The sequence below is a fragment of the Narcine bancroftii genome, chromosome 1, assembly GCF_036971445.1.
Source record: "Narcine bancroftii isolate sNarBan1 chromosome 1, sNarBan1.hap1, whole genome shotgun sequence".
Lineage (NCBI taxonomy): Eukaryota > Metazoa > Chordata > Chondrichthyes > Torpediniformes > Narcinidae > Narcine > Narcine bancroftii.
Window position 1 is genome coordinate 203,294,368 of NC_091469.1, and position 17,052 is coordinate 203,311,419.

Here is a 17,052-nt window from a genome sequence, read left to right on the forward strand (position 1 = left end):
GGTGACCTGGTTCATGGTGGCCTCGTTCTCTCGTCTGCCACAATACGTCGGCACAGGCTGCAACCTTCCTGGGGTCCAAGAAGTCCTTGTCCGCTAGCAGGAGCTGGATGTCCTCCGGAATTTGTTAGAGGAAAGCTTGCTCAAACATCAGACAGGGTTTGTGACCTTCTGCCAGTGCGAGCATTTCGTCCATTAAGGCGGACTGGGTTCTGTCTCCAGGCCATCGAGGTCAGCCTGGCCATGCGCTGCCAGCGGGAGAGACTGAAGGTGCTGAGGAGGAGGATTTTGAGGGTGATATACTTGCCCTCCTCTGGAGAATCGTGGATCAGGTCATCCACTCTGGCCGCGGTTTCTTCATCGAGGACACTCACCACATGGTAGAACATGGTAGTCCGAGGTGATCTGCCTAAGTCAAAACTGCACCTCCGCCTAAATCCATGTTGAGAGACCAGATAACGTTTGGGCTCTGCGGACTCACTAATGCAGCGGCTGCTACAACACAGAAAACACACCACTGAACTCTGTGGGGTTTCCAGTAGAAATGTTTATTTGAATTTCATGTGCGCCCCTTTAAGGCCAACGGGAGTTCCGCCCCATGCAGCAGTGATGTCATCACGTGGCCCGGGGTGTGAGCTGTGGCCTAAGCCACGAGGTAATGAGCAAACCCCGACGACACCATCTTCTTCAGCTGCCCCGCCAGCACGGCAGTACAAATGGGGCCAGTTCACTCACAGAGATGTGCACCGCCACAATACATTCATTTGGAAATGACATGGCACTCAAGATTCTCCAAAACAATGCCCTGCCTATGGAAAAGTCTGTAATAAATGCAAAGGGCAGAATTTCTATGCAAAGCAATGTTTTTCCAAAGTGAAACAAAACAGAAGTAAAAGTGTACACACTATAGAAGGAATTGCTCTCAGTGTCACAATTTTCATTGGCATTGTAGTGCAGGAAGATTATAAACCAACAGACACTGAACAGCCAAGTGTGAACAGAGTTGAGCAGGGACTATGCCCCTGCATACAAATGGAACAAATATTCCTTTCAAGCTGAAACATGGGGCAAAAGTCAATTTGATCTGTAAGTGTGACATCAGAGCAATGAAGATAAAGCCATACATCCATGCAAATTGTGTACAGCTCAAAGCCTACAATGGACAGAGCATTGACCCAAAAGGTACATGTAAAGTCAAAGTGAAAGTTAAAGATAAAGAGCATCACACTTCTCTACTCTGCAGACCCAAGCAAGGACAGAGATGTCGATGATGTCGAATGTAAACAAAAATGTCTGCAGTGAAGACAAAAAGCCAACTATGATAAGTCAGCAAGAAGCTTAGGGGCACTGGCACAATATGACAGTGAGACTCAGATTCCACACTTGGGACAAAAAGGGTATTGTTCTGGAGGAAGTAAATCCAAGATCCTACACTGGCAGAATAGAGGATGGTGAAATACTGAGAGGGAATTGAAAGAGCCTGCTGAAAACCCAAAAGACACTGCAGAAACAGATAAATGCAGTAGATCCAGTCTGCACAGCACCAGAGGAAACCCCACCAGTGCTAGACAGTAGTGGACCAGTAGAGCCGTTACAAGCACCTGTGTTGAGAGGATCCACACGTGTTGTCAAAGCACCTGACAGACTGCATCTCTAAAAAGAACTGCACACTTAAAAGTTTGTGCTGTTGACGTTGTATTTACATTTGTGTTGAACTTTTAAATTGAAATGAATACTGTATTAGTCATGTTGTTAGATTAAGCATCTCAAGGGAAGGGCATGAAATGATAAGGTGCTAGTGATCCTCCTGATCACTAGAGGGAAAGACTAGTTTGTTGGCAGCTTCAATTGGTTTCAAGATGGATGCCTCCACATGGTCTGGAGAATATAGATAATAAAATGCAGGTATTCCCCGACTTACTATTGTTGCAACTTACAGCTATCCATAAATACAACCAAATTTTTTTATATGAAGAAAAAATATAAAAATTACACATTTACAGATGAAAGTCGGGCCTATCTATGGAAAATAATGCCTCCTGCGAGAGGTTTGTAGCAGTAGCCAACCTCTCGCGAGAGCTGGCCTTGGTGACCACCATGATGTACTTGTTGAATGATAACATGGATACAGTGAAATTCCAACATACATCCATTCCGAGATATGACCAGTCGGCCAGAGCGGAACATGGACGTAAGTTGAGGAGTATCTGTATAGTTGTTTTGTAAGAACCCAAGTTTATTTATTACAATAAGAGAAACATTACAACGTCTTCCTTTCTCTGCAGCTGCTGACTAACCCAACAAACATTTCCTTTATTTCACTTTTCAGAGCAGACGACAAAGTAGCCTTAGCTATTGCAAGAGCCAAGCTGTCTAAGGCCATCAGGAAGTAAAGTGTGCACATGCCCAATGCATTCATAGTCACTTCCTGGACAGCAAGGACACATGACACACATGGAAGGGCATCCAAGATATCACCAACCAGAAGACTACACCATCTGCCTGTGCTAGTGATACCTCCCTCCCAGATGCACTAAACTTCTACACGCATTTTGAGGTTAAAAGCGATATGGTGGTGAAGAAGGCCACCTCTCCTCCAAATGATCAGGTGCTGTGATTTGCAGTGGCCGATGTGAAGAGAAAATTAGGCAAGGTCAACCCATGGAAAAATTCTGGACCAGATAATATTCCCGGCAAAGTGCTCAGGGGTTGTGCGGCTCAGCTAGCAGATGTTCTCACCGACATCTTTAACATCTCCCTGAGAAGCACCGTGGTCCCAACATGCTTCAAAGCTGCTACCTTTGTCCCCGTGCTGAAGAAGTCGTCTTAAGTGCCTCAATGATTACAGCCCTGTGCAACTGCATCACTGCCTGGTTTGGAAGCTGTACCACCTCAGACCGAAAGACCCTGCAGAGGATGGTGAAGTCAGCAGAAAAGATCATTGAGGTCTCTCTTCCTACCATGATGATGAAGGACATCTACAACACTCGATGCAGGTGAAAGGTAATAAACATTGTGAAGGACTCCACGCATCCATCATGTAAACTGATCTTCCTTCTGCCATCTGGTAGGAGATACTGTAGCACTTGGGCCCTTATACCCAGATTGGACAGCAGTTTCCCCCTCCCAAGCCATCAGGCTCCTGAGTTCCATGTATGTGAATAGTGTACTTTTACTGTATACAATTAATATTTTAATATGTTTAACTTCTATTCTAACTTATACTTATGTAAATACGCTCCATGATCTTGGAGAAGCACTATCTCATTTTTACCATGTAAGCATGGTATAGACGATAGATAAAGGTGACTGAACTTGACTTGGGATACCATCAAATCTCTGGAATCAAGGTGAAGAAAGAATGAGGTTCACCTCAGCAAAGAAGCCTTTTGCCAAAAACAGAGTTCCTGGAAAATTCTTAGCCTGAAGGAGAGATAAAGGAGACAATGGTGTTTCATGGAATCAGGTAGCATGGATACTGGTTCCTCTGCCCATTCATATACACCATTCCCACAGTAATCCCATTTTATTCTCCCCACAATGCCATCAGCTCCCCTGAGATTCTTGGCACTCACCTACACACAAGCGGTGTGTTTGCTATATAAAGTACACTGTTTGACCTGCTTAGTTTCTCCAGCATTGTGTTTTTACTTCAATCACAGTGCCTGCAGACTTTCATATTTACTCTACACACATGTTTTTTGGGTTGTGGGAGGAAACTGGACTGTAGGGGGAACCCATGCGGTCACAGGGAGAATGGGGAAAACTCATCATAGACGAGACCGGTGGTTAGGATTGAATCCAGGGAGCTTGAGCAGTGAGGTGGTGGCTCTTGTGGCTGCACCGCTACGCTGCCTTTTGGGAGTACAACGTCTCTTGCTTAAGTGACAATCAAGCAACCTCTGTTGAAGGTCCTGGTTAACCATCAGTTGCACTAGGTAGCCCCAGGCAGGTCTATACTCAGACAATGGGTGATTATGCACAGTTATATGTTTTAGAACAAGTGCATTACAAGCTGTGTTGCCCTTTGCACAGTTAGGAGGAAACTGTTGTTTTGATTTGGAGCAATTAGGATCAGATTCCTTTTCTTAAAGAAATTTCACAAATCAACATGTTCTGAGGATCATGTGATGACAGATGCTGGCTTTTTATGTAATTAGCCAAATGTAAATTCCCTGGCTACATTGCTGGCATTTGCACATCTCCAGATCATTAGTCCAGAATTGTATTATAAGAACATAACCTATAACATTCATCAAAGAGAACAAATATTTTGATAGTTTGGTTAGACTCTGTTTCAACTTGAAGTATTTCGTTTGCTGTTGCCTCAGGAATTAGTTCTCAATTGACACTACTTTTGCTAAATATGTAATCTGGTTTAGAAGTTTAGATAATAATCAGATTTGCAGGTGACACTAAATTATAATGGGTTTTAAGGTTGTGAAAGGTGGTACATAAAAGCAAGCTGTTCTTTCAAAACACTTTACAATGAAACATATTTGAAGTGAATGGGCAACTAAAGCGGCATCGTCTGCAAAGAGTAGTTCACGGACAAGTTGCTCTTGTGTCTTGGTGTGAGCTTGCAGGCGTCTCAGATTGAAGAGACTGCCATCCGTGCGGTACCGGATGTAAACAGCGTCTTCATTGTTGAGGTCTTTCATGGCTTGGTTCAGCATCATGCTGAATAAGATTGAAAAGAGGGTTGGTGCGAGAACGCAGCCTTGCTTCACGCCATTGTTAATGGAGAAGGGTTCAGAGAGCTCATTGCTGTATCTGACCCGACCTTGTTGGTTTTCATGCAGTTGGATAACCATGTTGAGGAACTTTGGGGGGCATCCGAGGCGCTCTAGTATTTGCCAAAGCCCTTTCCTGCTCACAGTGTCGAAGGCTTTGGAGAGGTCAACAAAGGTGATGTAGAGTCCTTTGTTTTGTTCTCTGCACTTTTCTTGGAGCTGTCTGAGCCAGCTCTTCAGCGCTTGACGTCCTGTTTTGCGGAAACTGCCAAAATGTTTGGCCTGGAAGTCAGCCTGAAGAAAACTGAGGTCCTCCATCAGCCAGCTCCCCACCATGACTACCAGCCCCCCCACAGCTCCATCGGGCACACAAAACTCAAAACGGTCAACCAGTTTACCTATCTCGGCTGCACCATTTCATCGGATGCAAGGATCGACAACGAGATGACAACAGACTCGCAAAGGCAAATAGCGCCTTTGGAAGACTACACAAAAGAGTCTGGAAAAACAACCAACTGAAAAACCTCACAAAGATTAGTGTATACAGAGCCGTTGTCATACCGACACTCTTGTTCGGCTCCGAATCATGGGTCCTCTACCGGGATCACCTACGACTCCTAGAACGCTTCCACCAGCGTTGTCTCCGCTCCATCCTCAACATTCATTGGAGCGACTTCATCCCTAACATCAAAGTACTCGAGATGGCAGAGGCCGACAGCATCGAATCCACGCTGCTGAAGATCCAACTGCGCTGGGTAGGTCACGTCTCCAGAATGGAGGACCATCGCCTTCCCAAGATCGTGTTATATGGCGAGCTCTCCACTGGCCACCGTGACAGAGGTGCACCAAAGAAGAGGTACAAGGACTGCCTAAAGAAATCTCTTGGTGCCTGCCACATTGACCACCACCAGTGGGCTGATATCGCCTCAAACCGTGCATCTTGGCGCCTCACAGTTCAGCGGGCAGCAACCTCCTTTGAAGAAGACCGCAGAGCCCACCTCACTGACAAAAGACAAAAGTGGAAAAACCCAACACCCAACCCCAACCAACCAATTTTCCCCTGCAACCGTGTCTGTCTGTCCCGCATCGGACTTGTCAGCCACAAACAAGCCTGCAGCTGATGTGGACATTTACCCCTCCATAAATCTTCGTCTGCGAAGCCAAGCCAAAGAAAATATTTGAAGTATAGCTACTCTCAGAAAACCCAGGATGATCTTTCTGTTCAGGAAACTCAGAAACAATGATGACTCAATCAATAGTTTGATTGATGTCATTGAAAGTTCTGGCACTGGGCAGGATTTTAGGAGGTGACTCTGTGACGTCAATAGTACTTGGACAAACATGCTTTTATTAGCTTGCAATTAATGGCCAGTATTTACACAGATCTTCAGGTAAATCTGAGTTAAGGCGGTGATACGTACTATCAATTACTCTAACGACTGAGTGAGGAACAATAGGCTTTCATACACATTAGGTTTTGGTTGGCCCAACTCCACAATGAAAGGAAGGGGCAGGGTGGTCAACCTTTATGGCCAGGTCACAGAGGGAGGGGTTACATGGGGTCGATTCACCAGTGGGCAGGCCGGCCACTTATGTACAGAGCAGCAACAGTATATATACATATCACTACATTCACCTCCTCCTCTTTAAAAACACAAGATCCAATCCTAGAGGTTCAGCTTGTCAGGTGGCTTCCTCTGCCTCTATGACCTGCACAGCTCTGCCGGGGGTGTACTGGTCGGCTCTGTTGCTGGTTGGGTGTCTTGAGGCAGGGGGACAAGGCTGTTACTGTAGGGGGTGGGGACTGGTTGTCTGTAGGGGTCGTGGTAGTCGTCTTGGCAGGGAGAGGGTCCCAGCCATGTGGTGTGGGTGCCCGGGGGGTGTCAATAGCCTGTACGAACTCCCTGCAGGGGCTGATGTGTGTGTATGTGGTGGTCGGGACTGGGGGTAGGTGGGTGTCTCTGGCACGCACCAGGTCCAGGACAGGGACTGTGTCCTCATGGCCATCGAGGTACCAGACACATGCGTATTGTAGATTTGCAAGCAGGAGCTGCACCTCTTATGGCCCCTCGCCTGCTTCGTCAGCAGGACCGGTCCCGGAGATTAGAGCCAGGATGGCAGAGTGGTTCTGGTCGCCGACCTCCTGGAGAAGGAAAACATGTGTTCATGAGGGGTCACATTTGTAGCAGTGTATAGGAGAGAACAGATGGCATGGAATGCCTCTGGCAGGACTTCTTGCCCGTGAGACACCGCTAGGCCTTTTGACAAGAACCAGGAGAATCGCCTTCCAAATGGTGGTGTTTTCTCACTCCACCTGGCCGTTTCCCCTGGGTTATAGCTCGTGGCTATACCTCTAGCCAAAAGGTACTGCCGCAGCTTGTCGCTCATAAACGAAGACCTCCGATCACTATGAATATAGTCTGGGTACCCGAAGAGGGTGACTATGCTGCAGAGTGCCCTGATAACTGTGGCAGAGGTCATGTCGGGACAGAGGATGGCAAACGGGAATCTGGAGAACTCGTCTATGATGTCGAGGGCTGGGGTCCCTTGAAATCGACGCTCAGCCGTTCGAAAGGGCATGTGGCCTTGATGAGGTGTGCCTTGTCAGGCCTGAAGAACTGTGGTTTACCTGACAGTGTCTAGTCAGGAAACTGATGTCCTCAATGGAGTACGGGAGGTTCCTGGCTTTTATGAAGTGGAACAACCTCATGACTCTGGGGTGGCAGAGGTCATCATGGAGGGACTGGAGGCAGTTGAGATGTGTGCTGGCACATGTCCTCTGGGATAGGGCATCTGGGGGATCGTTCAGTTTGCCGAACCGATGCAGGATATCATAGTTATAGGTGGAAAGTTCGATTCATCACCTCAGGATTTTATCATTTTTGATTTTACCCTGTAGTTTTGTGTCAAACATGAAGGTGATGGCCTGTTGGTCTGTCAGCAGGGTAAATATTTTCCTGGCCTGGTAGCGACATCAGTGGCGCATGGCCTCAAAGACTACCTGTGCCTCCTTCACAACTGAGGAGTTCCATGTTTCGGGGCCATGAAGGGTGCGGAGAAAAAAATGCTACTGGTCTGCCAGCCTGATTGAGAGTGGTGGCCAGTGCGAAGTCAGAGGTATTACTCTCCACCTGGAATGGGATGGATTTGTCCATGGCATGCATTGTGGCTTTAGCGATGTCTCCTTTGATTTGGTTAAATGCTGCCTGGGCTTCTGCTGATAAGGGGAAGCTTGTGGACCTTACTAAGGGGTAAGCTTTATTGGCATAATTGGGCACCCATTGGGCATGGTAAGAAAAGAAGCCCAGGCACCGTTTCAGTGCCTTGAGGTTGTGTGGTATTGGGAGCTCCATAAGGGGATGCATGCAGTCAGGGTCAGGGGCAATGACACCATTTGCCACGACGCATCCAAGGAGGGTCAGGCAAGTGGTACTAAACACACACTTCTCCTTGTTATGTCAGATTCAGGGACTTCACTGTGCTGAGAAATTTCGCACAGTGAGCAGCAGGACCACAATCCTGCTGACGAAGCAGGCAAGGGGCCATAAGAGGTGCAGCTCCTGCTTGCTCATGGCCGCTGATGGTGACATTGTCAAGGTAAGGGAATGTCGCTGTCAGTTTATGCCTCTCTACCATTCGATCCATCTCCCTTTGGAACAGTGAGACTCTGTTGGTGACTCCAAAGAGGGCCCTGAGGAAGTGATAAAGCCTGCCATCCGCTTCAAAGGCAGTGTATTTCCAGTCCCCGGGTTAAGGGGGAGTTGGTGGTTCACTGATTTCAGGTCAATTGTGGAGTTACACTTTGTACTGGGCTATTTTATTGACTATATCAGCTATCCGGGAGAGTGGAGTAAGCATCTAGCTGGGTGAAGCAATTGACCATGTGGCTGTAATCTATCACCATGCAGGGTTTGCTTCCGCCCTGACCACCACGACCTGGGCCTGCCACAGGCTCAAACTGGGAGCTATGATTCCCCTCCACCTAGAATCGCTCCACCTCAGACCTTATAAATGCCCGATCCTCGTCACTATAGCACCTACTTTTTGTCGCAATGGGCCGGCAGTCCGGGTCAAGTACTCGAATAGTGACGGAGGGGATATGCAGAGGGTGGAGAGGCCACAGGCAGGGGCCAGCTGTCGGGGGGGGGGGGGGAGGAGGTTGAGAGTTGGGGGTTGTGTACCATTATGGGTGGTTTTGGTCCTCCGAACGCCATGGTTACACTCTTAAACTGGCTGTGGAAGTTGAGGACCAGGAGTATCAGCACACAGAGCTGTGGCATCACAAGTAAATGAAAGTTATCATAGCATTTACTCCTCCCCACCATTAACGGCGCTACACAGTACCTCCAGATCTCCCCAGATTGGTCCTTTGGACAGAGTCGTCTGGGGTACTTCAGCTGGCCGCAGTAGTGGCACCTCGGGTATCTGATTAATGGCGGCAGCAGCAGTGGGGTCATGGTTTGCCATCATGGAGGCCGTCTGTGACACTGGCTCCCAACGTGGCAGCTCCCATGATCCACACGTAGAAGCCCCGTTCTTACCAGCAATCTCATCGGCGTTGCATTGGGCCGAGTCGAGGGTCCTGGCAAGCTGGAAGGCTCTCTTCAGGAGAAACTTGTCCTCCTTGAGCAGGCTCTGACGAATGTAGTCAGACCTCACTCCATCCATGCAGGCATCTTGCACCAGCTCCTCCACACACTGGGCTATGGGCACGGGGGCTGTAGCAGTGCCCCAGCAGTCTCTCCCCAGATTGTACAGCGCTCGGAGGAACTCGTCCATGGACTCAACGGGTTGCTGTATTGTCGAGGCCAGTCAATACAGTGAGTACACTTCGTTCACCTGGGGTTGGTAGAGGTTGCAGAGCTCAGCCATGGCCTCTGGGTGGATTGTGCAGCTCCAGATCGCCAGGGTCGAATGGACTGAATAGTAGATGAGTTCCAACTGAAAGCGGTGTTCCCCTACTTAGACAACATGACAATCTGTGGCCACATTCAGGAGGATCATGACACGAATTTAAAACGCTTCTTCCAGGCAGCCGAGGAAAGAAACCTAACATACAACAGGGACAAATGTGTCTTTAGCGCCAGAAAGTTGCTAATCCTGGGCTACATAGTGAAGAACGGGGAAATCAGCCCAGACTCAGTCCGTATGTGCCCTCTCCTAGACCTCCCAGTGCCACACACGCTGAAAGCACTAAAAAGGTGTTTGGGACTGTTCATTTACCACGCCCAATGGGTCCCCAACTAAGCCGACAGAGCCCACCCATTTATAAAAGCATCAGTTTTCCCACTGTGCCCAGCAGCCACCAGAGCATTCAGGGACATTAGGAACCATATCATTAAAGCTACCATGCAGTCCATAGATGAGTCGATTCCGTTTCTAGTAGAAACGGATGCATCTGATGTGGCTCTGGCAGCCACCCTAAACCAAGACAGACGACCGGTGGCCTTTTTCTCACGAACCCTACAGGGGTCAGAGGTAAGACGCTCAGCAGTAGAGAAGGAGGCCCTAGCCATTGTGGAAGCAGTAAGGCACTGGCGACATTATCTGGCGTGCAAACACTTCACTCTCGTCATGGACCAATGGTCTGTGGCTTTTATGTTTGATAACCAGAATAGGGGGAGAATCAAGAACGACAAAATACTGTGCTGGTGGATAGAATTGTCTACATTTAAATACGCCATTCTATACCGCCCCGGGAGACTCAACGAGCCCCCGGACGCACTGTCCAGAGGTACTTGTGCCATCCTTAACCACATGTCCCAGTTGCAGAGCTTGCACAATGAGCTGGGCCACCCGGGGGTCGCTAGACTGTTTCACTTCATTATAACCCAAAACCTCCCATTTTTGGTAAAGAAGTGAGGTCAGTGAACAAGAGCTGCCCCATCTGTGTGGAATGCAAACTGCAATTTTACTGGCCAGATAAAGCCACCCTGATAAAAGCTACCAAACCTTTTGAGCGCTTCAGCCTCGATTTTAAAGGCCCACTCCCATCCAATAATAGAAATGTCTATTTCCCAAACGTAATAGATGAATATTCCCATTTCCCCTTCGCAATCCCGTGTTCTGATGTATCAGCAGCCACTGTTATAAATTGCCTCCAACCCATCTTCAGCATATTTGGGTACCTGAACTACATACACACAGACAGGGGTGCTGCATTCATGAGCGCAGAAGTACAGCAGTACCTGCACGAGAGAGGGATTGCTACCAGCCGCATTACAAGTTACAATCCCAGAGGAATGGACAAGTCAAAAGGGAAAATGCCACTATCTGGAAAACGGTCCTCTTGACTTTAAAAGCAAAAGACCTGCCTTTTACTAGATGGCAAGAAGTGTTGCCAGAAGCCCTAAACTCTATACGTTCTTTGTTGTGTACTGCCACTAACATGACTCCACATGAACGTATCTTTTCTTTCACAAGGAAAGCCACGACGAGCCCAGTGCTGCCTAAATGGATGATGACACCGGGACCTGTTCTCCTCCGGAAGCACTGCAGATCTCACAAAGCGGACCCGCTGGTGGATCAAGTGGAGTTGAGGCAAGCGAACCCTCAGTACGCCTTCGTCACATTCCCAGATGGAAGAGAAGACTCGGTGGCCGCCAGGGATCTTGCGCCGGCCGGATGTGTGAACAACGTGGAGGAAACACAGATGTCTACGGATCAACAAGGCGCAGCAGCAGTCACTAGAACAGACGTCCATCGAGTCACCCCAGAGGACTATACCACCCACCCCGGAAATCAGGACCATGGGCATGCCCGCCCCACAAAATATCACCACCCTAGACTTGATGGCAGGACCTAATCCCATACAAGAGGATCCCCAGCCCACACTGCCATGTGGCCATCTAGTACTTCCCACTCCCATACCTCCACCAAGAAAGGCCGAAAGGCAGACCACACTCCCCACCCCTATACCACTACCGAGGAGGTCCAGAAGGCAATAGAAGCCACAAAAAACTTTGGACTTATGAACTTACAAACAAGGGAAGGAGGACGGGGCGGGGGTAATAACAATTTTTTTAAGGGGGGGTGAATGTGGTGATATGTAATTACACCACTAGATCACCAGGGGTCACCCCAGTGACCTTGTATATAAAGCAGTCCAGAGCTGCAGTCTAGCCTTCCACGTTCGTCTTGCAGAGAGACAAGTGTACCTATTAGTTTATTAAAGCTGTCTTATACTCGCACTGCTGGTGTGGTTATTGTCAGTACAAAACAGTCTGTCAAATGTCTGCTCACCCTCACCTCCATCGTCGAATTACTCAGCTAGTGGGGTTTTGCTTGGTCAAGGAGGACTGATGCCCGGGTGGCAGAGCTTGTCGTGAAGTGACCGCAACTGGCCAGTGTCTGCAGCAGCACAGCTTCCTCGGGACAGGGCATCTGGAGGCTCATTGAGTGGACCTGGCCTATACACTATCTCATAGTTATAGGTGGAGAGTTCGATCCCCCACCTCGCGATCTTGTCATTCTTTATTTTGCCCCTGTTCGTATTTTTGAATATGAATGCTACAGATCGCTGATCAGTGAGCAGAGTGTATTTTCTGCCAGCCAGGTAGTGCCTCCAGTGCCTGATGGCCTCCACAATGGCTTGAGCCTCCTTCTCCAGACAGGTTTCAGAGCTCATGGCCTTACAGGGTGAGGGAAAAGAAAGCTACCAGCCTGCTCACCTGGTTAAGGGTCACGGCTAGAGCTATGTTGGAGGCATCACTCTCCACCTGGAATGGTGCGTTTTCGTCCACCGCATGCACAGTAGCTTTCACAATGTAGCTCCTGACGTAGTTAAAAGCCGCCTAGGCTTCAGCCGACAATGGGAAGGAGGTGGATTTTAAGAGGGGGCGGACCTTGTCAGCGTAATGAGGTACCCACTGGGCATAGTATGAGAAGAAGCCCAGGCACCTCCTTAGTGCCTTCATGGTCCACGGTATAGGAAGGTCTAAGAGGGGGCGCATACACTCAGGGTCTGGGCCAATGTCACCATTCTCCACCACATAGCCCAGGATAGCTAGGCATTTGATCCTGAACACGCACTTACTGGCATTGTATGCAAGCTTCAGGGATTTGGGTGCATGGAGAAACTTCTGGAGATTAGCATTAGGGTCCTCCAGGTTATATCTGCAAATGGTGACTTTGTTGAGGTAGGGGAAGGTAGCCCTTAGCCCATACCTGTCTACCATTTCATCCATCTGCCTCTGGAAGACCAAGATCGCGTTCGTAATGCTGAAGGGGAACATCAGGAACTGAAAAAGCCGCTCCTTAGCCTCCAATGCGGTGTAGGGACGATCCTCGGAATGGATTGGTATTTGGTGATATGCAGCTTTTGGTACTGCGCCAATTTATTCATCATATCTGAGATTCGGGGGAAGGGGTTTGCGACCAGGGGTGTGAAGTGATTAATAGTTTGGCTATAGTCAATTACTAGTCCAGGTTCGATGATTTTTTTCCATTGAGCAAAGTAAAAGCAATGGTCTGTGAAAATAACACCACCTGACAACACTAATGCCAATGGAGAGGCAGTGGGAATTCATATGGTCACAATACGAGAACACAATCGCCATACAAGAGGCCCAGTCTAGTGTCCAATGGACTAATGTTCTCCAATCTGCTCTTAGGTGAAGTTTTTCAATGAGAGGTTGAAAGCATTTCCAAATTGTGTTTGGGGTAAAATGTTGATGTGTTCAGTAGTCACGATGAAACATGAAAGTCTGCAGATACTGTGATTGTCGTAAAAACACACCAAAATGCTGGAACTCAGCCAGTCTTGCAGTGACAATAGGAGACAGATATATTGCCGACGTTTTGAGCCTGAATCTTTCTTCAAGGAATAAGCAAAGAATGATTGCATCTGCATGGATTTCCTCTGGGTGCTCCGGTTTCCTCCCACCTTTCAAAAAGTGTGGGGGTTATAGGTTCATTGGGATATTTGGGCAGAAGAGGCTCATGAGTTGGAAGGGCCTGTTAAAGTGCTGTACGTCTAAATTTTTTTTTTAAATAAGGCGGAGAGAGAAAACAAGTTCCAGAATAGGTTGTGGATGGATGGATAGGACAAAAGGATGTTTGTAATAAGGTGTAGCCAAGGTTATCCAGGGAAAAGATCATAGAGGTCATCTGGATCACTGAGGGTAAAACACATTTTTCAAAGAATGATTAGGGTTTGGAAGGCAATTCCTGATAGGGTGATGGAGAAAGATCTGAATATGGGGAAATAGAAGGGGTAAAGTTGAAAGGATGTGGAAAGTATGGGATGAATTTACTTTATTTTGAAAGAGCTAACTCAGATATGATGGGCTGAATTTCCTCCTTCTGTGCTACAAAATTCAATTGACTATTAAACTTTGGTTAATGTGCAGGAAATATATTTCCTATTTGTGGATGTATCCTGATTTTAGAAAGTTGATAATAAACTGATTATATTTCAGTTGAATTTTAGGTTTTGTTTAATGGAACCAAAAGGCTCCAAAAACCATTACAATGGTGTGCATAAATGTCATTGCATTCTTTGTTTAAATTTAAAGCAATTACAGTACATCTTTGTACACAGTTAAACATTAAATTTTATTTGCTAAAGTTAATCCTCGTTCTTTCTAAGTAATCAATTTGAACTATGGCTGAAACATCATTCAGAACAACCCTTGAGGATTCTTTGGAAGGTTACATTGTCCAGTCAAAGAAACAAAGTAAATGCAGTAAGCAATCTGCCACAAGATGACTTGTGCTCAGTGATAAAACTCATCTATGCCAGTTCTGGAAATGCAGTTTTTACTCAGGAACATGGGCTGGACCAGGGAACAGGAAAGGCAATTCATTCATATTAGCATTACAACAATACCCCTCATTCAATAAAACATTTCTGGTCACTACACTACAGGAAGGATATGATAACAACAGAGGGAGTGCAGAAGAAATTAACTGAAGTGTTGTTTGGAATGGAGAGCTGGAGTTATGAGAGATTAAAATAGCTGGGTTTATCCTTACTGGAATGTAGGAGGCTGGGGAGTGACTTCATAAATGGTTACAAAATTATGAGGGGCATAGATAGGATGGATAGTCAGAATGCTTTTCCTCAGACAGCTGAGTCCAGAACTAGAAGGCACAGGAAGGGAGAAATTTAAAGGAAATGAGAGGTAAGTTTTTCAACATGGAGGGTGATGAATATTTGAAATGAGCTACCAAGGAGGTAATGGAGGCAGTTATTACAAAGTTTAAGAAGCATTTGGACAAGCGCTTGGACAGAAAAGGTGTGTGGGGGGGGGGGGGGGGGGTGGTGAGGGGGGTGGTGGATACAGGCCAATTGTGGGTAAATGGGATTAATGTAAATAGGGATCATGTTGAGGTGTTTTCATGATTCTAAGAAAATAGAGCCACACATCACATGACAGGCCCTTTGGTCCAATCCGTCAACGTAGATATGAGCTAGTCTCATTTAATAGAAACTAACAGAAAATTATTTTTTCTTAAAAATGTCATATTTAATATTTTTAATACAGCATTACTTACTAAATTAGGCTTAGGATCAGGATCTTAAATTAAGATGAAGAATCTGAATGATGTTTTTTTTTGCACTTTGATGAATCCAACTTTTTAAATTTGCAATTAGCAGAATCAATAGTACCTACAAATTAAAAAAACAAATGTTCAGCAAAATTAAAATATTGGGCTTTTTCTAATTAAAATCTGCCAAAAGTAATATTAACTAAGTTGATTAATTACATGAAGGAGTGGATCACAGATGCTCCACAATCTTGCCTCAGGTTGCATTTCCAATTACTTTGTTACTTACTTGATTGAAATTCTTCCTCTTATAATGACCACCCGCCCACAGGAATTGCACTTACATATTACAATGTCCTCTGTCGTTTGATTTAACCACCAGCAGTTACTTTGCTGTATAAACATCTGAATGCTCAGAATGCAATAATACTTGGTTCTCATTGCCAGCTTTTAATGGTTGGTGTAGTACTATCCTCAGTTTAGTGACCTTCACCTTATTTCTGAAACAAAGATATTCCTTTGAAATGCATGATTCACAGACTAATGTTTTCATCACTTCACAGACTGATAAATCGCATGAAGGAAGTTAAAATTGAGTTCACAATTTCTTTGGAAGAACAATATTTTTTATGGACATCAATAGATTCAAGAAAACCCTCAAAACTGTTTCAACTGCTTATCACTGGATGCAGTGGCTTTTTGATGAAAAGATGGGAAGAGAAGTCTGGATCCTCAAGTGAGCATCTATTTTTCATTTTAGTTCGCTTTGTACAAATACTGAATATTGAAAACAAAGAACACTCAGGTCAACATTAAAGTAGAAGGCATTAGCAACTGGTGGTTTAGACATGCACATATGCATGGAATAGGATAAATATCATGAGCAAGCTGTAGAGTTTTACTTTAGTTTGAGCATCATGGTCAGTGCATCATGCCAGCTAAAGGGCCTGTTCCTGTACTGTTGTCTGTTCTATATTAAGGCATCATCAGAACTGACAAGACTTGTGCATGAATCACAAAAGGTTGGTTTGCAGGGGCAGCAGGCTATCAAGAAGGAAAATAGAATGTTGGCCTTTATTGCTAGAGGGACTGAATTTAGGAGCAGGGAGGTTATGCTGCAACTGTACAAGGTACTGGTGAGGCTGCATCTGGAGTACTGTGTGCAGTTCTGGTCTCCTTACTTTTTTTATATATATAATTTTTTTTATTTTTCATACTGTGAACCATATCAACCAAAATACGTACAAATGTTTCTCATACAAAGTGGTAGTTTCTCCCTTTTTTTTCCCCCTACCTTCCCTCCCCCCTTCCCACCCCCCTCCAAAACCAATAAATATTCAACGTATACAATAAAACCATTAAACAATGTCATCACACAATGAAAAATAAACAAGAAAAATGTGTCATCTACTTTTACACACTAGATCAAGTCGTTTTGTCTTCTTATCATTTTAGGGGGTAGAGATCCGAGGAAAGCCCTCTCTGTTATGTTCCATCTATGGTTCCCAAATTTGTTCAAATAATGTGACTTTATTTTTTAAATTATATGTTATTTTTTCCAATGGAAAACATTTATTCATTTCTATGTACCATTGCTGTATTCTCATGCTCTCTTCCATTTTCCAAGTTGACATTATACATTTTTTTGCTACTGCTAAGGCTATCATAATAAATCTTTTTTGCTTTATCCAATTTGAGGCCTAATTCCTTACTTCTCATATTACTTAGAAGAAAGATCTCTGGGTTTTTTGGTATGTTATTTTTTGTGATTTTATTTAATATCTGATTTAGATCTTCCCAAAACATTTTCACTTTCTCACATGCCCAAATT

The 17,052-nt window shown here is 45.8% G+C and overlaps 1 protein-coding gene across 1 annotated transcript in view; it reads right to left on the reverse strand.

The window, feature by feature from the left end:
* The window catches only part of LOC138753607 (adhesion G protein-coupled receptor D2-like), a 122,010-nt gene that overhangs the window by 51,838 nt on the left and 53,120 nt on the right, over nucleotides 1-17,052 (reverse strand). Inside the window, exon 3 of the mRNA XM_069916849.1 lies at nucleotides 15,228-15,342. The gene's annotated coding sequence lies outside the window, so the exon portion shown is untranslated. The remainder of the gene's footprint in view (nucleotides 1-15,227; nucleotides 15,343-17,052) is intronic.